The sequence below is a fragment of the Periplaneta americana genome, chromosome 15 (genome assembly GCF_040183065.1).
Source record: "Periplaneta americana isolate PAMFEO1 chromosome 15, P.americana_PAMFEO1_priV1, whole genome shotgun sequence".
Classification (NCBI taxonomy): Eukaryota; Metazoa; Arthropoda; class Insecta; order Blattodea; family Blattidae; genus Periplaneta; species Periplaneta americana.
This window is the reverse complement of record NC_091131.1, coordinates 134,453,154-134,475,306: the sequence shown is the minus strand read 5'-3', so window position 1 is coordinate 134,475,306 and position 22,153 is coordinate 134,453,154. Positions and strand designations below refer to the sequence as shown.

General features: G+C 35.1%; 1 protein-coding gene and 1 long non-coding RNA gene across 3 annotated transcripts in view; one reads left to right on the top strand and one right to left on the bottom strand.

Annotated features, from left to right (window-relative positions):
* LOC138715359 (CD2 antigen cytoplasmic tail-binding protein 2 homolog) overlaps window positions 1–22,153 on the bottom strand; it is a 122,743-nt gene that overhangs the window by 45,865 nt on the left and 54,725 nt on the right. The window lies entirely within an intron of this gene.
* The window catches only part of LOC138715360 (uncharacterized), a 112,779-nt gene that overhangs the window by 86,411 nt on the left and 4,215 nt on the right, over window positions 1–22,153 (top strand). The window lies entirely within an intron of this gene.

Below are 22,153 nucleotides of genomic sequence, written 5' to 3'. Positions count from 1 at the left end.
AAAGATTCTCCCTTCTGAAAAGACTAGCTGGAAAGGAATGGGGTTGCTCTAGAAATACTTTGAACACTACATACAAAATGTTTATACAGCCAGTTCTGACGTACTGCGAGAAATTTTAATTACTTCACCTTTCATAAACGAAATAGAACGTGTTCAAAACCAAGCTCTCAGACTCATCACTGGTGGAATCAAAACAACTCCAATAGATTCTATGAGATTCCTCACTAATATTAACAGCATCAAAATGATAATTAATAGAATAAAAAGCACTGATTTAATATGAAAAACTTATCAGATTACCAGGAAACAATTGGCATTCATACAGTCCTCTCCGTAGATTAAAAACTCAAAAAAGTTTCATATCCATGGTTCAAGAATTAAAACAGAAAATCAACATCCCGAATTTAAAAGAAAACTTACAAATTAAACCAAACCCTTTAACACTATTAAATATAGAGTATAATATAAATTTAACACAAGAAATACTGAAATCAGAAGTAAACACTGAAATAATGAAACAATTGTCTTTAGAGACAATTAATATTAGGTACCCTCCACAAAATTGGCTTCATTTATACACCGATGGATCCTTGATCTCCAGGGAACAAGGTGCCGGTGCAGGTGTTATGTGCTGTCTCTTCTCACTTTATAGATCTCTTGGATATGGAACAACAAGTTTTGATGGAGAAATCACTGCAATAAGTGAAAGTCTCAGGAATCTTCTCTGCCACATCAATAAATTTAAAAATGCAGTTATATTGTCAGACTCCAAAACAGCTATTCTATCAATAGTCTCTAGACACACACCTTCATCTCAAATAGCAGAAATAAATAAAATGCTCTCTCAACTAATAACACTCAATAAAATAATTGTATTCCAATGGATACCATCCCATTGTGGAATCCTGGGAAACGAGAATGCGGATGCTTTAGCAAAGAAGGGCAGCACTGCTACTTACAGACCTGTTACTAAATCTACGTGTTCCTCTGTGAAAAGATTGATTAAATCTACATACTTAGACTTCAACATACAAAATTTGATGACAAATCTCAAGGGAAAAAATGGAACTCTCTGCATCAAAATCCACAGTTGATTCCTGATTTACTACGCAAATCGTCTGTAGCTGCATTTAGATTGGCAACAGGCCATGACTGTTTGGCCAAGCATCTGCATAGAATTGGAATATATCAGTCTCCTAACTGTCCATTATGCAACTCAAATGAAGAAATGGATTCAGAACATCTCAAAATCTGTGCGTCAGTGGCTAACCATGACAATATCTTTGAAAAATATTGGAGTGCAAGTGGTCAAATGGCTTTATTGTCAAATGCCTGGCATTAGAAAACAACAACAACAACATTTTTCGTAAGTCTATACATACAGTAAATTGTTTATATTTCAAATGCTTAACAAAGATCGGTATATGTTTTTGATGGTGGTAATTTTATTACCCCCCCCTTGGTAGTATAGTAGTAAGTTGTAAAAAACCTTGGTAGCAAGATGGTTGAGAACTTGATACATTTCAGGAACAGTAACACTTATAGACTGTTAGGAAATTGTGACTAGATATTGCGGATAGTATATGAATCACCAAGCAATCAGAAAATGCATTGTCATGGTCAGATTTTCTTGGACATAAGTAGGTTCTCTATTCTATGTGGTATCCTTTCTTGCTACCTAGTAGCATCCCCAGACGTCCCAGTTTAGCTAGGATAGTCTCGAATTTCTAACATTTGTACCCCTGTCCCAAAAGAGTGTGTCTAGGATGCCAAATGTCCCAGTTTCCTCCAAGTATAATATCGTTTATGTGATAAGGCATTGCAAAAAATTTTTTTCTTAAATTTCCTAAGTGCACCCCCGCCATGTTATTACAATTATTGAAACATACTTATGTACAAATTTTCAGATGTTTAGGTCATATTTTGACCCCCGCCCACCTCAATAATCACTTTTGCTATAAGGTACACAACATGTACAGAGCAAGCAAGAGCTACTTTCAGTTTTGCAAATGAATGAGAGCTCTCTGATAACATGAGATCTCTCGTTTTTGATACTACAGCTTCAAATTCAGGATGGAAAATTGGAGCACGTGTACAGCTCAAAAAATTACTGGACAAAAACTTGTTTGTTTGCTTGTCTGCATCACGTTTTTGAGAGAATTTTGTGTTCGGTTCACTAGAAATTGTTTGGTGAAACATCAGGTCCTGAAAATGACAATTTCATTCAATTCAGGTACTCTATTTGGGAAACTATCAATACAGAAGAAAAATTTACGACCATACAAATCAAGGACAGGTCACTGAAACTCATAATGGAAAATACAATTCAATCAATGAAGAGAATATTTTCCACCTCAGATAGAAATAACTTATTACCTCGTGCTGATTATTGGAAGTGTGCTGAACTGATGTTGTTAATTCTGGGAGAAATACCTGAATGAGGAATACACTGGTTAAAACCTGGAGCAGCTCAGCACACTCGATGGATGCCGTCCATTTTGTATCCAGCAAAGATGTTTGCTTTCAGTGCTCAAGCAGGATATGACAAGATCATGATCGATAAATTAGAAGCACTATGCAAATTCAATGCACTCCTCTATGTTGAAAAATGGCTCTCTTCATCCAATGGTGCCGATGCAGTCTACAATGATCTGAAGCTGTGGCATGACTTGACCAAATACCGCAAGCACGATCATCAAGTTGCTAATGCAGCCATACAAGCCATGGAAGGACACTTGTGGTATTTAACCAAAGAGTGTGCAGTGTTCTCCCTATTTTCAAACAGAGTTACTGATTCGGAATGGCAGAAAATTGCTCGGACATTATTTCGATTTCTGAGACCAAAAGAATTTGAGAGGGGCATTCCAACATTTCCAATCCTGAACCACAGTACGAAATTCTCGTCTCTTAGGGTACGGCCACACGAGCTACATTTGTAGCAAGTTTTCTGCTACAAATGAAGCTGCCGTAATTGTCGCAAAATGGGTGGCCACATGGGTGCTACAATTACTGCCAGTTTCTGCGTTAAATGTCGCTACGTGTGGCCACATGATATGCCACACGTAGCGAAATTTGTAGCTAGTTCTTTTGCATTTTGCAGCACTCAACCGTAGTGTAGTAGAAAGCTTTCTTCCGAGATGGATTATGAAGCCAAAGTCGCTTTGTGTGTGATGTTAGTGTACATTATTACGGTCACACACAATTGTAATGCGCATGAGAAGAAAATTTATAGCAGTGCCATAAAGTTAACTTTTATTCCTGTGTCGATTTTACAACAGGCAATATTGTTCGTCAGTAACAATCGGAAGTACGGTGTGGGTGAAGGGTTTGCTGGAAGGCTGTATGAAGACCTAATTTCTCGTGGTTCTGTAGAAGGGTCATTGGGATTGTACGACAGATTAGACATGCTCTTCCCTTTTTAATACATGAATTTCTGAAGCATCTCCAAGTAAAAAGGAGTTGTAAAAATGACCCAAAACACAACTCAAAGAGGCCATCGGTTTGTAACATATTTGAGAGATCTGTCTTGTAAAAGAATTGTGTTTTTTAACAAATGAAGTCGCTGTGAAGGGTTTACTGGAACACTATTGTATGGATTTTATTATTGAAGGAAACCTTTGGTCGAAAATGAAACAAAAAAATGCGTACTCTCAAAGAACGGTATTTTGAATAGAGTATAAGTAAACACATCTATCATAAAAGTTATCTTTTTCTTGGTTTTGCAGAATGCTTATTGGATGTTGCAGCAATTTAAACTTGACCCTTATATCGCAAAATACAACTAAAAGTGGAAATTTCTTTATAAACAATACTGATTTGTGAGGTCTGTCCTGCAAAAGAATTGTACGTTTTTTACCAAACAAAATTGCTGTGAAGGGTTTGCTAGAACGCTATTGTATACATTTTATTATTGAAGAATTCTTTAGGTCGAAATTGAAAGAAGAAAAATGTATGTAGTTTTTAAAGAAAGATATTTGGAAGAGAGTTAAAAAAAATAGGGCAACTCAGCTGGACTATACATAAGCGAAGCAATATTTATTGGCACCGTATTGTTAGTAACAAAATATGTCATATATAATAATAATAATAATAATAATAATAATAATAATAATAATAATAATAATGACTTTATTTAACCTGGCAGAGTTAAGGCCGTAAGGCCTTCTCTTACACTCAACAGGATTAAAACTTGCTTACACAGTTGAACATAAAACTGGATCGGAATTAAATAATTACATACTGATACAATTTAGGTACATAACGAGATCAAAAGAGGTAGTTACATAAAATTTACCTCATAAAATAAAAATAAACATAGTAAAATACATATTAATGTTGTTAGAATCAAATACAAATCACATAAAAAACAGAAGCCGATAATTCAATAAAAAAATGTACGCAGTAAAAATAAAAATAAACACATTAGTATACGTATTACTATTAGATTACAATTAAGTAGGATTTACATAATTAAACCAGAAACCGACAATTGAATAAAATGTACAGAAAAAAATAGATTAATAATAAAAAAACGACAACATAGTGGGATACATATTGGCGTTAAGTGATAAATAAACACGATTTCGATAATAAAAATAAGAAACAAAAAAAAAAATAAATAAAAATAAATACAGTGGAACACATTCCATTAAATATTTGCAACGCGTTAGATTTGGCAACTCATCATAAGATATTTTTCTAATTTACATTTAAAGGAAATTAAAGTTCGGCAGCCCTTGACTTCGGGCGGCAGAGAATTCCAGTGACGAGAATTAGCAACAGTGAAAGATGAAGAATAAAGAGATGATGTGTGCAGTGGTATTTCTAGCGTGTTATATTGTGACCGAGTATTTAAGTTATGATACCGAGAAAGACTGTGGAATCGGACAGATAAGTAAGAGGGAGTAGAGGTGTGCAAAATTCGGTATAAGAGAGAAAGGGAATGTAACTTTCTCCTCTCATTTAACCTGAGCCACAATAATTTATCGAAAGAAGGCGAAATGTGATCGTACGGTAGTAGCGGACATTACAAATGAAACGAACACATGCATTATGAACACGTTGCAGTTTCTGGGATAAATCCACCCTGAGATCACTGAATAAAGCGTCACAATAATCGAAATGAGGCATAATAAGAGTCTGTACAAGCATCTGCTTTAATTTAGCTGGATAGTGGTACAATCGTTTTAATGAGTGAAGAGTGGAAAATACTTTCTTGCATGTGTATTTGATATGCGTGTCCCAGGTAAGGTTAGATTCAAAATTAACTCCCAGATTTTTCACAGTTGAACTGAATAGAATGATCGCTTTATTCAGAGTCACAGGAGGAAAGTTCAGCTTATTAATATCGAGGATTAATCTTTTATTCGAAAATAAGATAGCCTGTGATTTATCTGTATTTAAGTTAAGTCCGAATTGTTGAGACCAAGATGAAACGGATTCGAGATCTTTACTGAGTCTATTAATACAGTCACTTAGTCTATTAGGACTGGCAGAAATGTATAATTGAACGTCATCTGCATAAATATGATATCTGCAATATTTAAATGACTTGGCGATATCGTTAATATAGAGACAGAAAAGCAATGGATCCAATACCGAACCCTGGGGAAATCCTGACTCTACTGTCTGCCAGGAGGAGAACCGATTATTAAAGACAACACACTGCTGGCGGCCAGTGAGATAGGAGTGCATCGTACTGTTATAAATTTGTCATGATAATAATTTCCCATCTAAAAGTCAATCTCCCTCTCTACTTCACTCCCTCATAAACACAAGTAAATTCTGTTGTTATGATTACATATACATACTGAGAATTTCAACCATTAAAAAGAACGGGTTTTCCTTCCAATTTCAGAATGCCTTTCTTCCATTGTAGACCTACATCTTATCCAATAGAAAACAGAGTTTACGTTCTCTTAAACATGATAGATCACGTTTCTCAGATTATTAAATTTCGGGGGAGGGGGAAACTGAAAGGTGAATCTTAGGGTATGTTACAGTTTCATGTCTCATAAAGTTTTTTTACCAACAAAAGAAAATTTTAACGCTAAAAGATAAGCGGGGTGGTACAAATTGCGATATCTTATAGCTAATTCAAGAGACAAATTTCACTGCACTCATCAATGTCACTTGTTTTATTTTTAAATACATTAGGCCTGAATAAAATGCCAAGCTGTTGTATGCCTGGCTGCAAATTCAATTACCAGAAAGGAACTTAGTGGCGATATTTACTTTTCCTTCTGGTGAAGTAACAAAAAACAGGAGTAAGATTAAGAAAATAGTATTTAAAATTAGCTTACGCGTGTTTCCATATGCATTTGTAAATTTACATTGAGCTAAATTATTGTAATTCTCTACTGTAAAATGAATAACTTTGATTTGTTATTTCACTCTTTTTAAAGTCTTAATCTGTGTGTCCTTTACATGACATTTGATTTTCGCTTTCTATCTCATTCCTAAAAAATTAAAGCATAACCATTCATTTTACACGGTTGTTTGTACTTTTACTACAATTTTTTTTTTTTTGTTTTCGTTTGCATGATATTTATTCTTTATTTATTGTCAATTAGTAGATAAAAGTATTTTGACATGTATATTCTTTGACTCACTGAGTCTCCTCTGGGAATTAGTAAAGCGGAAATAAATATTAATATAAATTTAAAGTTTAAAATATGGATTTCATAATAAATTCCCAGTAACTAACAACAATGTTAATTCGTTTAAGGTGGAAAATTATTGGTCACGAGTAGACCTAACATGTCAGACGGCGCCAAACTTGCTACACTTACTGCTCCGTGTGGCCGCTTCCATTTAACTCAATGCGGTCTATAGTTCCAGCTACATTTGTCGCAGAAAGTTGCTACAAATGTAGCTGCACGTGTAGCCACCCATGTCGCTACGTGTGGCCACCCAACAGCAGTAAATGTCGCAGAAAAAATGGACCCGGACCCATTCGAGTTGCGACACGACCTTGGGATGCGCCAAACTTGCTACATTTACTGCTCCGTGTGGCCGCTTCCATTTAACACATTGCTGCCTATAATTCCAGCTACATTTGTCGCAGAAAACTTGCCACAAATGTAGCTCGTGTGGCCGTACCCTTATTGGCCCTAAATCTTGGTTCTTGAGGTCCAATGGCTTGGACAATCCATTAGCCAATGGCATCTAGATCCCAGATATCAAGAAGCTGAGGCATACATACGGCATTTCAAAGTGGTGAATGATCTCTCTGAATGGGCCGTAAAGGTGATTCAAGACTTCTCAACTAGTGTTATCAATGACGAAACTCAAAAACAATACTTAGAGACATTAAGGATGTTAACAGCAGCCTCCAACAAACCTTAAATTCAGTAAATCTAGTGATTTGATGTGGATATTGTATAGCTGAGAGCAAGATTTAATTACAGTACTTATTAATTACTATATATGTGGATTTACAGTATTGCATAATGACCTGCATTAAAAGAGAAACATTTAATATTACATTTTCACATTATTTTTCTATAAGAAAAGAATGTCTTATTAGTCAGTCATGTTGGGCGGGGGTCAAGACATGACCAAATTACCTAAAACTTGGTATACACTCATATTTTATCAAGTGAAACAACATAGAAGGAGTGCATCTCGGAAATTAAAAAAAAAAAAAAAAAAAAATTTAATTTAATTTTAAAAATAATTTTCCCCATATCCTCATGCAATGGCCTACCTATTTAAAATTTCTAAATTGCATTAGCAAATATTCAACTGGTTGCAGTTCTATCCCCTCTGACACTCAATGAGAATATCTTAGTATGAGCATGAGTAACATTCTTACTATTTCCGGTGTTCGTCATTCTGATTCTGATTGCTTCTCTAACTGGCATTTACAGTTGCAGTTCGGATACATTTGCACATGGGAGTTTTGTTTTAGTTTTATTGAATTTGAATGTTAATCATTATTAGATGAACATTAAAAGTGTAGACCACGTGTAGGAAGTGAAGTCTGTTCTTTGAATGTTGTTGTTGTTGTTGTTTTCTAATGCCAGGCGTTTGACAATAAAGTCATTTGACCTCTTGCACTCTAATATTTTTCAAAAATATTATCATGACCAGCCACTGAAGCACAGATTTTGAGGTGTTCCGAATCCATTTCTTGGTTTGAGTTGCACAATGGGCAGTTAGGGGACTGATATATTCCAATTCTATGCAGGTGTTTAGCCAAACAGTCATGGCCTGTTGCCAATCTAAATGCAGCTACAGACGATTTTCGTGGTAAATCGGGAATTAACTGTGGATTTTGATGCAGAGAGTTCCATTTTTTCCCTTGGGATTGAGTTATCAAATTTTGTTTGTTGAAGTCTAAGTATGTAGATTTAATAAATCTCTTCACATAGTAATAGGTAGATTTAGTAACAGGTCTGTAAGTAGCAGTGCTGCCCTTCTTTGCTAAAGCATCCGCATTCTCGTTTCCCAGGATTCCACAATGGGATGGTATCCATTGGAATACAATTCTTTTATTGAGTGATAATAATTGAGAGAGCATTTTAGTTATTTCTGCTGTTTGAGATGAAGGTGTGTGTTTAGAGACGATTGATAGAATAGCTGCTTTGGAGTCTGACAATATAACTGCATTCCTAAATTTATAGATGTGGCATAGAAGATTCCTGAGACATTCATTTATTGCAATGATTTCACCATCAAAACTTGTTGTTCCATATCCAAGAGATCTATAAAGTGAGAAGAGACAGCACGTAACACCTGCATGTAGTTATAGCCATTCGTTCTCTTGTAAAACCTACCTGCACATAAGAGGAAGAAGAAAGTGGGCTTAGAAGCTTCCCTCCCTAAAAGCTTCCACTTGCAGCTAGCTAGCTAGCTCACTTACCTCCACCATAGGATTTTTACTATGAGCAATGGTGCACACATTCATTTGGTTTCACAAGATAACGAATTGCCTATATCAGTTTAGTTTCTTACCAGCATTACTAAGAGAAAGTGCCTTACTTGTTTTACTGAATTTGAATAATTTCAAGGGAAAAATTGTTCCGGGGCCGGGTATCGATCCCAGGACCTCTGGTTGAACGTACCAGCGCTCTACGTTAACAGAAAACCACAATTCCAAGTCACACAGAGATTGTGTGCACTCGTTGTGGGTCTCTGGCGTTTCGTCAGCCCACACGAGTTGTGTGGATATAAAGGGAAAAATTGAGACGGTGTCAGGTGGAGTTCCCGGGTAGCTCAGTGGTAGAGTGCTGGTACGTTCAACCAGAGGTCCCGGGATCGATACCCGGGCCCGGAACAATTTTTCCCTTGAAATTATTCAAATCTGCTTTACAGGGAGCTTCACCTGAAAGACTAGATTTGCATGAATTTGAATGTTAACTATTATTCAATGAACGTTAAAAGAATAGACCTGTTAGAAAGTGTAGTATTTTATTTTAAACAGTTTAATAGCTATCAATTCCTTACCATCATGCCTAAAAGAAATTATAAATTTCTAGACAATATAAAAGTGCGATATCCTTAATTGAAAAAATTTATTCAACTCAAAAGTGAAAATCAGTGTTGAGCATCAGTCACGTAGGTAGGACAGATATTGTAGACTATATCAAGACTACAAAACACAAAACTGCAAAATCGGCAAAATGCTCACGTCAAGCATTCCCTAAATTCTTCAGGTACAAATTTATAGGTAAGAAAAAGAAAAGGAATTGACTATCCAAGAAGCCACTTCTGCATTTAACACTATCGAACATAATCAGAGATTCATAATTGATGAATTTCATCTCTATTCTCTTTAACCCAGGAGTGGTCGCTAGGAAAAAGTCATGCGCTTGGTCGCACTTGTGGGATTCCCTTCACATTACGTTTTCTAGTTCTTTTTTAAAATAATGTTCAAATCTGTAATAAATAATAAATTTGTACTTGCATTGACTGTTATATTTATTTACATTGAAGTGAATATGAGTAGGCTAGTATAAAAAAGGACATGAAAATGTGGCACTAAAACAAAATAGTAATAAACTACGCAGTTACAAGACAGACAATTTTAATCAATACGAATAAAGTAGGCCTATACAAGTAAGAATTGAAGGTAACGCAGATCAACGTAAACATAGAAAAAAAAATGCAATAATTTCCATAAAAGCCTGATGTCTACTACTCCTCCTCTTGGTCAATAAAATGTCACCATCTCTGGTTTTCTTTTCTCTCCTGTCATCATCTATTCGGTCATCATGATGAATTGTTGACAGAAGCAACACTCTTTTATTCCTTCTTAGAATAAACGATGCCAACATGCCTATTTGTTTAAAAGCTGAACGTGCCGTTTCTGGATGATTGGCACACAATTGTCACACAGGTCATTGCACCTAGTGTAAGATGACACACAGCAATTGTCACATTTCGCCTACTCCAATATAACCTACAGCATATTTTGACATACTGTACGTATATGCAAGTTAAATAAGAATAATTAACAATTTTTTAAAAATATATATACATACAGGGTGATTCAGGAGGATTTACTATCACTTACGGAGCTTATTTCCGAAGACATTCTGAGCAAAAAATGTCATCTAAACATGAGTCCTAATCTAAATATTTTCAGAGTTACACTAATTTGAAGTTATTTGTAAAATACCATTATTATTGAGTTTTAAGGGTAAAAGAATATTACAGATAAAGAATGAACTAATGAGAGTATCAATTCTTTAATTAGCTAGAATTCTGAATATTAAAGATATTATTAATTTGTCCTACAGAATAATATCTGTAATATTTCTCCTCAAATATTAAATAGAATTGTGAAGCTAAAAATGTGCTGTGAATTCCATAATTGCTTCGTACAGAATTTTTTTCGATTTTTAACTACAAAATTACATTTTTCTTACGTATTTATCACAATTGCTACAAATCAATTGCTTGTAAATTCTGTAAGATTGTACATTAGGATGCATAATTAAACTGCAAAGAATCAAGTTTCTAAAGTCGTATAATTTGTAATAATTTTTGTGAAAAGTGCATGTGAATGATATACTTTTTAGTTAAAAATTGAAAAACAAAATCTGTACAAAGCAATTAACAACACATTTTTAGCTTCAGAACACTAATCATTATTTCTGAATAGTTCATTCTCTATTTGTAATATTCTTTTACCCTTAAAACTTAAGAAAAAAAGGTATTTCACTAATAATTTTGAAATTAGTGTAACTCTAAAGATATTGAGATTGGACACATGTTTACATGAAATTTTTTGCTCAGAATGTCTTCTGAAATAAGCTCCGTAAGTGGCGGTAAATCCTCGTGAATCATCACCATCATCATCATCATCATCAATGGCACGACAGCCCTTCATGGGCCCTGGCCTTCTTCAGAAGTTTTCGCCATTCCTCCCTATCCAATGCCAAACTTCTCCAATTTCTAACACCCAAAGTCTTGATATCATCCATCACACAGTCTTCCCAACTTTCCTTCTTTCCATCGGAATAAATTTGAAAACTCTCTTCGCAACTCTATCATCTTGCATTCTCACAATATGCCTGGCCCAATCCAATCTTCTTATTTTTATGAATTTAACAATATCCGGCTCATTATATAATCTGTACAGTTCGAAATTATATCTTCTTCTCCATGTTCCGTTTCTCTAACTGGTCCAAAGATTTGCCTAAGAATCTTTCTTTCAAATGTACATAATAATGTCGCATCTGACTTCGACAATGGCCAAGTCTCAGATGCGTAAGATAGTACAGACCTTATAAGAGTTTTATACATCACAATTTTTGTATTCCTAAATATAATTTGAGATTTCATATGTCTTCTAAGACCATAAAAGCATCTATTGGCAGATAATATTCGTTTTTTTATTTCAGAACTAACATTATTTTTGTTGTTAATTTCAGAGCCAAGAGAGATAAAACTATGGACAGTTTCAAATTTAAAAGAGTCTATTTCCAGGTAAGGGGGTCCATTTATATTAGCTCTCGTGACTGGCATATACTTTGTTTTTTCTTCATTAATTTGTAAATGCATCTTTCTTGCTGCCTTTTCCAGCTTAATAAAGGCCTCTTTCATTGCTGCCTGACTTCTTCCTATGATATCTAAGTCGTCCGCATAAGCCAGCGCCTGAATTGACTTATAGAAAATAGTTCCTCTAGTATTAATACGTGAATCCCTCATGACTTTCTCCAGTGCTATATTAAAAAGGAGACAAGCTAGTGAATCTCCTTGTCGGACGCCACACCTAGTAGAAACAGAGTTAGACATCATGTTTTGAATTTTAACTATGCACTTGGTATTTGTCATCGTAGCTTTCACCAGAGAGATCAATTTTTTTGGGATCTTCAATTCCTCCATTGCAGCATAGAGTCTTTCTCTATTTATGGTATCATAGGCTGCTCGAAAATAAACAAAAGGATGATGGGTCTCGATTCCAAACTCGTTGCACTTTTCAAGTAACATCCTCATGAATCACTCTGTATATTTGGAAAAGTTGTTGAGTATCATAAGTATTGTTTATAATTTTGAGACTGATAAATTTTACGAGTATTATTAAATTGTATTTCATACTTAACAAATCAAAGTTATGCTCGCAGGAACATAAATAATCCAGGATTCGGCCCTCATCTTTATACTCATCATAACACTCAGCAATACTGTGCAACTGACGATTGACTCATGCATAATTCATTCTTTGTCTCTTCCTTATTCTTCTTCCGGCATTGAGTTCAAAAATCATTTGTGACATGTCTTCTTGTTCCGTTTTAATTTCATTCAGTACTGAACACAGAAAGGGTGACTTTTTTCAACCATTAGTTGGAAACATTGATGCCATCCCTCTGTAACGTTATTAGTTCTTGGCTCTTGCAATATGACTGCATTGTATTGGTTCCATAAATGGGGTGCATACCTCGTCTTCCCCTTCCATCTTCCTCGAATATAAGTTACATTAAAATAATCTGCAACTTTTAAGGGTAGTGGGTAGTGATGCCTGTATGATTAAATAATTTCAGTACAAAAGTTTAGTTCAATATTTTTAGGCACTTGAAATTTGGTGTTCAAATAATATGATGTCAGTGAACATAGAAAAAACAAACTTTAAACTCTTCTCATTAAGAAAGAAACCAGTGAAAATAAATCTAAACTATAGAGATGATAAGTTACAAAGAACTGAAAAAGTAAAATACCTGGATATACATTTCGACAATAAGCTCTCATGGAGAAATCACATTGAACTGATCAGCACAAAGGCAACAAATCGTTTTAAATTACTAAAAAGACTGGCGGGAACGAAATGGGGTAGCTCAAGGAGTACACTCAATACAACCTACAACACATACATAAAGCCTATCTTAACGTACTGTGGTGAAGCACTAATAACCTCATCAACCACAAATAAACAGACATTAGAACACACTCAAAACCAAGCTTTATGTCTCATCACTGGTGCAATCAAAACTACTCCAATTGAAGCCATGCAAATAATCACATCTAATAAACCTGTTGTAACAGATCTTGAAACACAAGCCCTTTTAACCTATGAAAAATTAAGAAGGCTTCCAAATTGGGATAAATGGAGTAAATACAAAGATTCTAAATTTACATTGAGGACCCAAAATGGATACATACAAGAGGTAGAAAAGCTTAAGCAAATTCTAGAAATACCAAGTGAAAAGGAAAACTTGATGAATCGATATAATCCACTTAATAACTTCAAAGTAGATTGCTGCCTTGATCTTGATGAAGTCTTCAACAAAAAAGATATAAATCCAGAAATAGCAAAAGCCATTGCCCTACAAACAATTAATAGAAAATATCCACAAAAGGACTGGTTGTACATTTACACTGATGGATCTCTCATGGATCAAAATGAAGGAGCTGGAGCAGGAGCTACTTGCCAATACTTTTCTCTTTATAAAAATGTTGGCAAGTACACAACAAATTTTGATGGCGAAGTTGAAGCCATTTATACATCACTTCAAAATGTATTTGTTTGGCTAAACCAGTGCAAAAACATAGTCATCCTGTCTGACTCCAAAGCTGCAATCCAGTCCACCAGCTCAACTACATCCCCTAAAATGGAAAAAGTGAAAGAAATTCATTGCATGGTAAAACAAATTCAAATGCTAAATAAAAAAGTGGATCCCGGCCCACTGTGGACTGAACGGTAACGAGAAAGCAGATATGTTAGCAAAGAAAGGAACTTATATCAACTTAAAAACAAATTTCAAGTTCCCATATGAATCAATAAAGCGAGTCATAAAAAGAATAAGTTACAGCGAACAGGCAAAACATCAAAATTAAAAATGGAAAGAATCATTCAAAGATCCAAAACTAATTCCTGATCTACCTCGAAAATCTGCCGTGGCCATGTTTAGATTGATTACTGGTCATGATTGCCTCGGTAAACACCTCCATCGTATTGGAGTACTGAATTCACCTAAATGCTTACTGTGCACCAGAGAAGAGGACATGGAGATGGAGCACTTGGCTAATTGTGAAACTCTTAGGACATTTGTGGACCTTCCATCAAAATATTGGGAAGCAAGAAGGATGATGACTTCATTGTTAAATCCAGAGCATTAGACACACACACACACACACACACACAAATTTTTAGGCATTTAGTATTTAAAGTGGAACAAAAATTTCCATGGTTATACAATAAATCATTCTGAATTCAGTTCTATAAAAGACAACTAATTAGTTTCTTATCCAAGTGCAAAAGAAAGACCCTAACTGATAACCTGTTTTCCCACTTTGCTAAATGTACCCCAATCTTCAGGTGCACATCACTTGCTACAATCTTCACTCATATGCCTTGTATTTTTTAAAGTTATCAAGTATTGTATATTGTAAATTCTAAAGCAAAAGTTACTTAAATATTTCACCCGTAATGAAACAGAAAAATATTGAACTTTGATTAACCATTTTTGCCATTTTTTTAATGCATATATTTCCCCCCCCCCCTTGTGTTATGTGTGTGATATTCTTAAACCCGTAGGTATACTTTGTAGAACACAGGCTGTAGAAAACACTGTAAAAGTTTCATGTAAATAGATTCAATAGTTTCAGAGAAAAATGCACTTAAGTTTGGAAAATATCAACTTACGAAAAACTGCATTAAAAATGATGCATGAATTACATGTGCCATCAAATTTAAAGAGGTCATTTAAAGGGATTATCTGCAGAGATACCCCCACAATATATTATTTAAAGAGCAAGTTTTGTACTTTTTAAACACAAAACAAAAAGTAGCATTTTTAACCACTAATCATAGCTGGTTCCCTTAATAACAGTTCTGAAATATCTTCATACAGCTAGTCATATGCTAAAAGGTATATCTGCTCTTGGAACGAACGCCAGACTTAACAGCTGATGTACTCCATTCCTAAATGCCCTATTGTCTGCAATGTTATATGAAGCTTGCAAATCTGTAGCCTTTACAGTCCTGTAACCTGATTGTCCCAAGTGAAAGAAACATAGGCCCCTAATCTGGTAGAAGCTGCAGGAAACACAGCTTGATGGGCATTAATAAAACATTGTTCTAATAATAATGTATGAAATATACCAGCAGGCTAAACAAGCAGTATGTATAATATATAATAGGTGAAGTGAACATAGGTTAAATGTATCGTAGGTTAAAATAACAGTAGGCAAAAGCTCCACGGAGTGTGCCAAATGTCACGGAACCGAACATGGTGCTACAGGATGACCTGATTACCGTATTCAGAAAAAAATATAGAATTTATTTTTTATCATCATCATCATCATCATCATCTCCTTCAAGGCTTAGACTTTTCGACCTATTCCGCCTCCACCAAAATTGGTCTCGCCATCTCTTAACTGGTCTTCCTAGTGACCTCCCTCCTTTTGGATTATAATCCATGGCTGCTCTAGCAATACATATAATTGGCATTGTATGTAGGTATGTGTTCTTTTCAGTCCTGTTGTTTTGTTCTGATTATTTCTATTACTGTATATTTAGTGCCTTTCTTATATCTTCAATCCTCTTTCTATCCAATAAAGTATAGCCAGCTATGTATCTAAAAAATTTCATTTCTTCTGCTTCGATTCTTCGTTTGTGGTCTTTGGTTAGAGTCCAGCATTCACAACCATACAAGAAAGCAGGGAATTGCCAAGACTTTATAAAACTTCAGTAAAGTTTCCTTTCGCAACTTTTCACCTAAAGTACAGCGAATTGTACCACAAAAATACTGTAGTTAAATATATTTAGTTTAATATAAATTTCAAACTTTTTCTCATAAGTTATAGAGCAACCCAAATATTTAAATGTACTAACTTGTTCTATTATTTTACCATCTATAACTATTTTTGCTCTAATTGGGTGAGGTCCTAGAAAAGCCATTGTTTTTGTTTTACAGTCCCATTGTGAAGAATTAGATAGTGTTCTATATGAATGGTTGGCAATTAAAAGATCTAAGGGAATGTGCATTTCTTGACTGAGAAAGCCAAGGAATTGCACCAGAAAATGAAACTGCAAGGTGAGTGTGGATTTTTCGTTGGGTGGGTTAACAGATTTAAAGAGAAATATGGAATCCGAAAACTAGATGAGTCCGGTGAACAAAGGAGTGTCGACAAAGTGTCAGTGGATCAGTTTATTAATCAGTTCCAGAAAATTGTGTCTGAGAGTAATGTTAGTGCGGAACAAATACACAACGCTGACAAGACTGGATTATTATGGAGATGTCTTCCACAACACTGGCATGTGCGACAGAAACCTCACCTAAGGGCTTCAAACAAAACAAAGATCGTTCAGTGAATATGCTAAATTAGTGTATTTTTGTGTTAAGTGATGTTTTTTAATAAAGAAAATCTACACAGTTTATGTTATTTAGTTATGATCAAGTGACTGAGAAATAAGCTTCATATGACTGCGATTTCAATAGGTTGGCATCATAAAATACGAACAGGTAATTTGTTAAAATACTTGTTCAATTATCCGGAAAAATCTCGTATCCGGAATTTGCCTGGTCCCATTGGTGCCGGTTAAGAGGGATTCTACTATAGTTGTAAGATTTAGTTGTTTTTTCTTAAAGTTCTCAGAATTGAGGTTCTTTCTTCAAGCCTAGGGGGATAGACGTGGAGTAGTTATTCATTGCAATATTTCTCCAATTATTTAATATTGGAGACGCAAATCTCTTGACAAAACTACTTGCGCTATAGTCATCTATGTACATCCCCTTTGGCTGCTCTCCAGCATAAATTACAAAAATGTCTGCATAAAATGTGCGGACATCTACCAGAGAATATATTTTTATGCTGTATTTTGTAGCTTTATTTTCAATATATACGCGAAATTTACACCTTCCTCGAAAATCTTCCAACATTTCGTCCACCGTTCCATATTCTCCAATCTGATAGCTTGCTTACAGTGTGATTGAATACTTCTCATATAGCAACCTGTGCCTGTCATTTATGTTATCCAACCTCAAAGCACAAAGGAGAAGAAAAAAATCTTTTCATACACATTGTAGCTCTCAAGCACTCTGGATAATCCCATAATTTGTTAACTGAACAACTGAATCTACAATAATTGCATTTTGCAAAGAATGACATTCGTAAGACATTCTGAGAATTGGCAGAAAAGCCCAAGCATGGTTGGTCGCATGATAAGAGAATCCCTCACAGATGATGCAGGGGCTTAATGAAATCGCAATTATGGGTTTGGTGAAAATAATAGCTGCTTGTGACTAAAAGTCATAAACTCAACTAGAGAGAAAACCAGAATTCAGAATCAAGATTTAAAGAGATGTGAGAGTAATATTCATACAGCGACCACTGGCGGGTTAAAGTCATGGATAAGGAATTTACTTATGGACTAAATGCAAATCCATAACCATAAATGATTTGACACCTCATGCTCAAAAGGACATCACTGAAGATTTAAAAGGTTCGCCCTTTTGCATATTATAAATTGATACATCAAACCACATTGACAAGAAAACGTCATCAGTTTTTGTTGGTACTGGAAAACTCCAAATTTTGAAATTAAAAATTAAATTTAAAATTCACCAATACACGTGGAGAGACTTCAGATATTCTGGTTCATTATACAGTGCTCTCATTTTATGAGAAAACTTTGCATCATTCCTCCGTTGGCCGACTTCCTGCTCTCCCGACCGTATCGTGGGAAGCCAGTTCTACAAAACTTCCCAGCAGTTAGTTGCTTCTGAGAATTGTACCGGAACATGTGAGTGACTGTTGCTTGTGTACTAAGTAAAGTGTACGCCGGGTAGGGTTGCCAACCCTCCCGTATTTGCCCCTCATTTTTAACACTCTCCCGGCTCCTGTATTTTTCTTCTCTTCGAGCATTTTCTTCTTTATTTTTGCATAATGTAAAAATTATTATTCTAAGCATTTGATTTTGCCGTGAATGATGATTTATATGCTGAATTTTGTTGTTCAAGAGATGAATTAAAATGTGCAGTCTTCAGAGAAGATAATGCTTGTCAGAAATAGGTTTTTATTGCTGACTCGTTTAAAATCAAACCATGTTTATATTATAAACTGGAAAAAACTGGTGAGTTTTATTCTAAGCGTACCAAGTAGTAATGCTCATACAAAGAGGGTATTTCATTTCCTGAACAATAATTACACAGATGTTCAAAACAGGAGCACGATGCATCTAATTAGGCTGACCGGACGTCTCCGATTTCCTGGGATAGTCCCCGGTTTTGAGATGCTGTCCCCGGGGAGAAAATGTCCCTGTTTTTGTCCCCGGAAGTGAATTTTGTCCCCAGAAGCTTTGATTTTGTTTCAATAGCATTTTACTGAAACTGCTGTGATTCATGCACATTTCTGAAAGTTTCTCAGTATGAGACAGAAGAACCAGTGAGCACAGTATGAGATATTCTGCACTCTTTGAGAAGAATATAGCATCTTTCTCTTTGGTCATCTTAGCATTCGCGTTGCATGGAAGCGTTAGAACTGTCACAGCGTCCATTTTTATGTAATTCAAAAAATGAGGAATTTTGTGACAAACCAACAGATGAAAAGTGGTAAGATGTTTTTCAACATTTATAAAAAAAAATTCCATTGAGTTTGAAAATCTTCTCAAAATAGTGTCATTAATCATGTGTCTTTCAGTCAGTAATTCATCAGTTGAAAGACTTTTCTCCACAATGAACTCAATCTGGACTGATGAAAAGTCAAGAATGAAAATTGAAATATTTAAAGCTTTGTTACAAGTGAAAACAAACTTTCATTTCTCATGTGAAGAACTTAGTGGAAAGCTGTATGGGAATGAACAGATTCTTCAGACAAGTACTTGTAAAATGTGTGTTAGAGTTCAGTGTGTACAATATTATGTGAAAGACTTCCATGCATGCGTCAGAACTGAAATTGAATTCTTGAATTCTTAGTGGCTATAATTATGTATAGGAGTTACCTCTGTTTCTGCACTTAATTAAAAAAGTTAAGATATTCAACAAATTTAATGTGCAAAGTTCTATCATTGTATCTAATGTTACATGTATTTTCTGCAACATTTCAATAGAGCATGACTAGGTAAGTGTTAGTGGTTTTTCTTGAAATTGCCGATGTCCCCTGCTGGACCACAAAATATCTGGTCGGACTACATCTAATCATACCAGAACAGCAAACTGCTGACGACTTCAATTATTATGCGACACAAAATGTGTCTCAAAATACTCTTAATTTAAGCTTAGGTGCTGAAGTGCAGAATAAAATTCTGTGGCCGGGAGGAAAAAGGTCTTAAGTCAATTTTTTTGTGAAAATGAGATTTTTATATATTGTGAAAGCGGAAACAATTCTCTACAATCTGGTAAAATGATTAAAGTCAAATAAGACTCCTGACTGGATTTATAGAGCATTACTGTAAACAGTCCTATAATAATTGTTTAAGACCCATTTTGCATTCCTAATAATTTACATTTCTCATTTATTTTGATATGAAAAAGGTCTTATGTTTACATAGTCCCTTCTACTCAGTTTGGGTTCTAGTCTTAAAAGGGCTTAAGTGCGGTTATTTTTGGAAATAATCAAGAAAATTGTTAAATGAGCAACATTACCTATTTTAGAAGAAATATAAACAAATAATATCCAGGGAAAACCTCTTAATTAAAAAAACTCTATAATTGACACCAATTGCCATCTTTCTACTGCTCTCCTGAAAAGTATAAAATTTTTACTTAAGACCTTCTTCCTCCCGGCCACAGAATTGTTTTTAGTAATGGAACTGAATAATTTGTCAATTTTCTATGTGAAATTTTGTCGATTCCTTAGTCTCCCATATTTTCTTCAAAAGAAGTTGGCAACCCTAATGCCGGGGTTCTGTTGTAATCTAGATCCCTTGTAAAATGAGAGTACTGTATTATGGAAATTGTTGAAAGATTTAACATTTCAGACAAAATACTAGGAATATCAGCAGACAACAATACAAACACCAATTTTGGTTATTTAAAAAGAAACTTTTTATAGGCTAACTAATGGCGGGTACTTGACTTTTCGTCATTCACCCATATGAACCCAGTTGTGTAGACCAATTTACCAACAGAGTCATTGCCAAGGATGTGACATAGGAGGCTGGCATACACTACACCCATGATGAGGTGATAAGATTTGTTGGAATGCCACAGAGGAACCGGAACTGCTGGAGAAAACCCATGTTACCTGGATCACGGGCTTGCCTAACACAAGTTATAAATTGAGGTATGTCGGGGATCGAACCCAGGTTCACAACATAATAAGTCCAGCACTCTACCACTAGACCACTGTGGCGGCTGGTAAAAAAAATATTTAATAAATAAAAAAGAACTGAGTAGGCAAATATGTGGGGTAGTTGTGCAGCCCATATAATACACAATACTGTACAGAACTGCTGTAGGTATTTTGCCACTTGACTTTCAGGCTGTTATAGAAAGGATTTTACAATTTTTTTCGTTTGCTTACTGTCAAACTGGAGAGTTTAAAATCATTCTGTGAATTTTCTGAAGGAGAAAATAAAATTACGTTAGACCATAGCAAAACCAGATGGTTTTCTTTAAAGCCTGCTTTGAGTTGTTTGAGTGAAATGTATAAATCCCTCAGGTCTTGTTTCTTAAGCTTGGATAAATTTCCAAGCAGGCTTGTGGTCTTTTTCAACAAAAGGGAGAATTTTTACTATTTCAATTTCTTAAAAAGTCAAAAAGATATTTTCTGAAGCTGTACTGATGACTGAGCGTGAGGATTCCTCAGGTATTGAAGTGAAAAAATGAAGCTGACAATCTTTTGTTGAAGCTTAGGGCAGGACAAGATGAGGTCTTTATAAATAGTAAAGTACTTTATAAAGTAAATAATCTCCAGTCTGCTGATTGAAGCCCATGTGACATCTCTGGGATATGTGCAGCTCCTGCAGACAGATGCCACCTGTAGGCAAATTCCTCCTGGTCAACCTGTTAACTGTTAAATATGATTAATGAAATGATGCTAATGAAGGAGAAATGAGTCCGAGGTCCAACACCGAAAATTACCCAGCAATTCTGCTTCGAGTGGTTGAGGGAAACATGGAAAAAAACCCCAACCAGGTAACTTGTCCCAACCAAATTTGAACCCAGGCCTGCTCGTTTCATGGTCAGGCAGGCTAATCGTTACTCCATAGTGGTGGACATAATTACTGATTACTCTACACTGAACAAAATATAATCATGTCATTTAAACATTATTACCGCAAGAATCTTGTGAGAAAAATAATATGTGCAATTGACAAGTTGATTCATGATGCAACTCTGATTAAGGTAAATGTTCTGGATGTTCTGCATGTCATTGCAGAGGCTTGGAAAGCAATCACAGATTCAATAATGTCAACTATTTTCATACTATGTGGATTATCTATGGATGAAAGTGGATCTTTCAGGACTGAAAGTGGAACAGAATTAACACAACAGACGACTAATGTGATCAATTAAAAGCTGGTGTGTCATATGAAGAATATGTAACATGTGAAGTTCAAATCATGGAACAATTAATGTTAGAAAGAAATCTAACATTTGATGCATCTGAAAATGAAGAAAAGGACGAGGGAAATAAAGAAAACAATGAGTCCCCAACAATTTTCCTGTTAGCGCTGGAAGACATCAGCAATACTACTAAATACCTAATGAGATTTGATTGTGATGATAATGTAATGCCTGCACCCAGCAGTGTTGAAAAT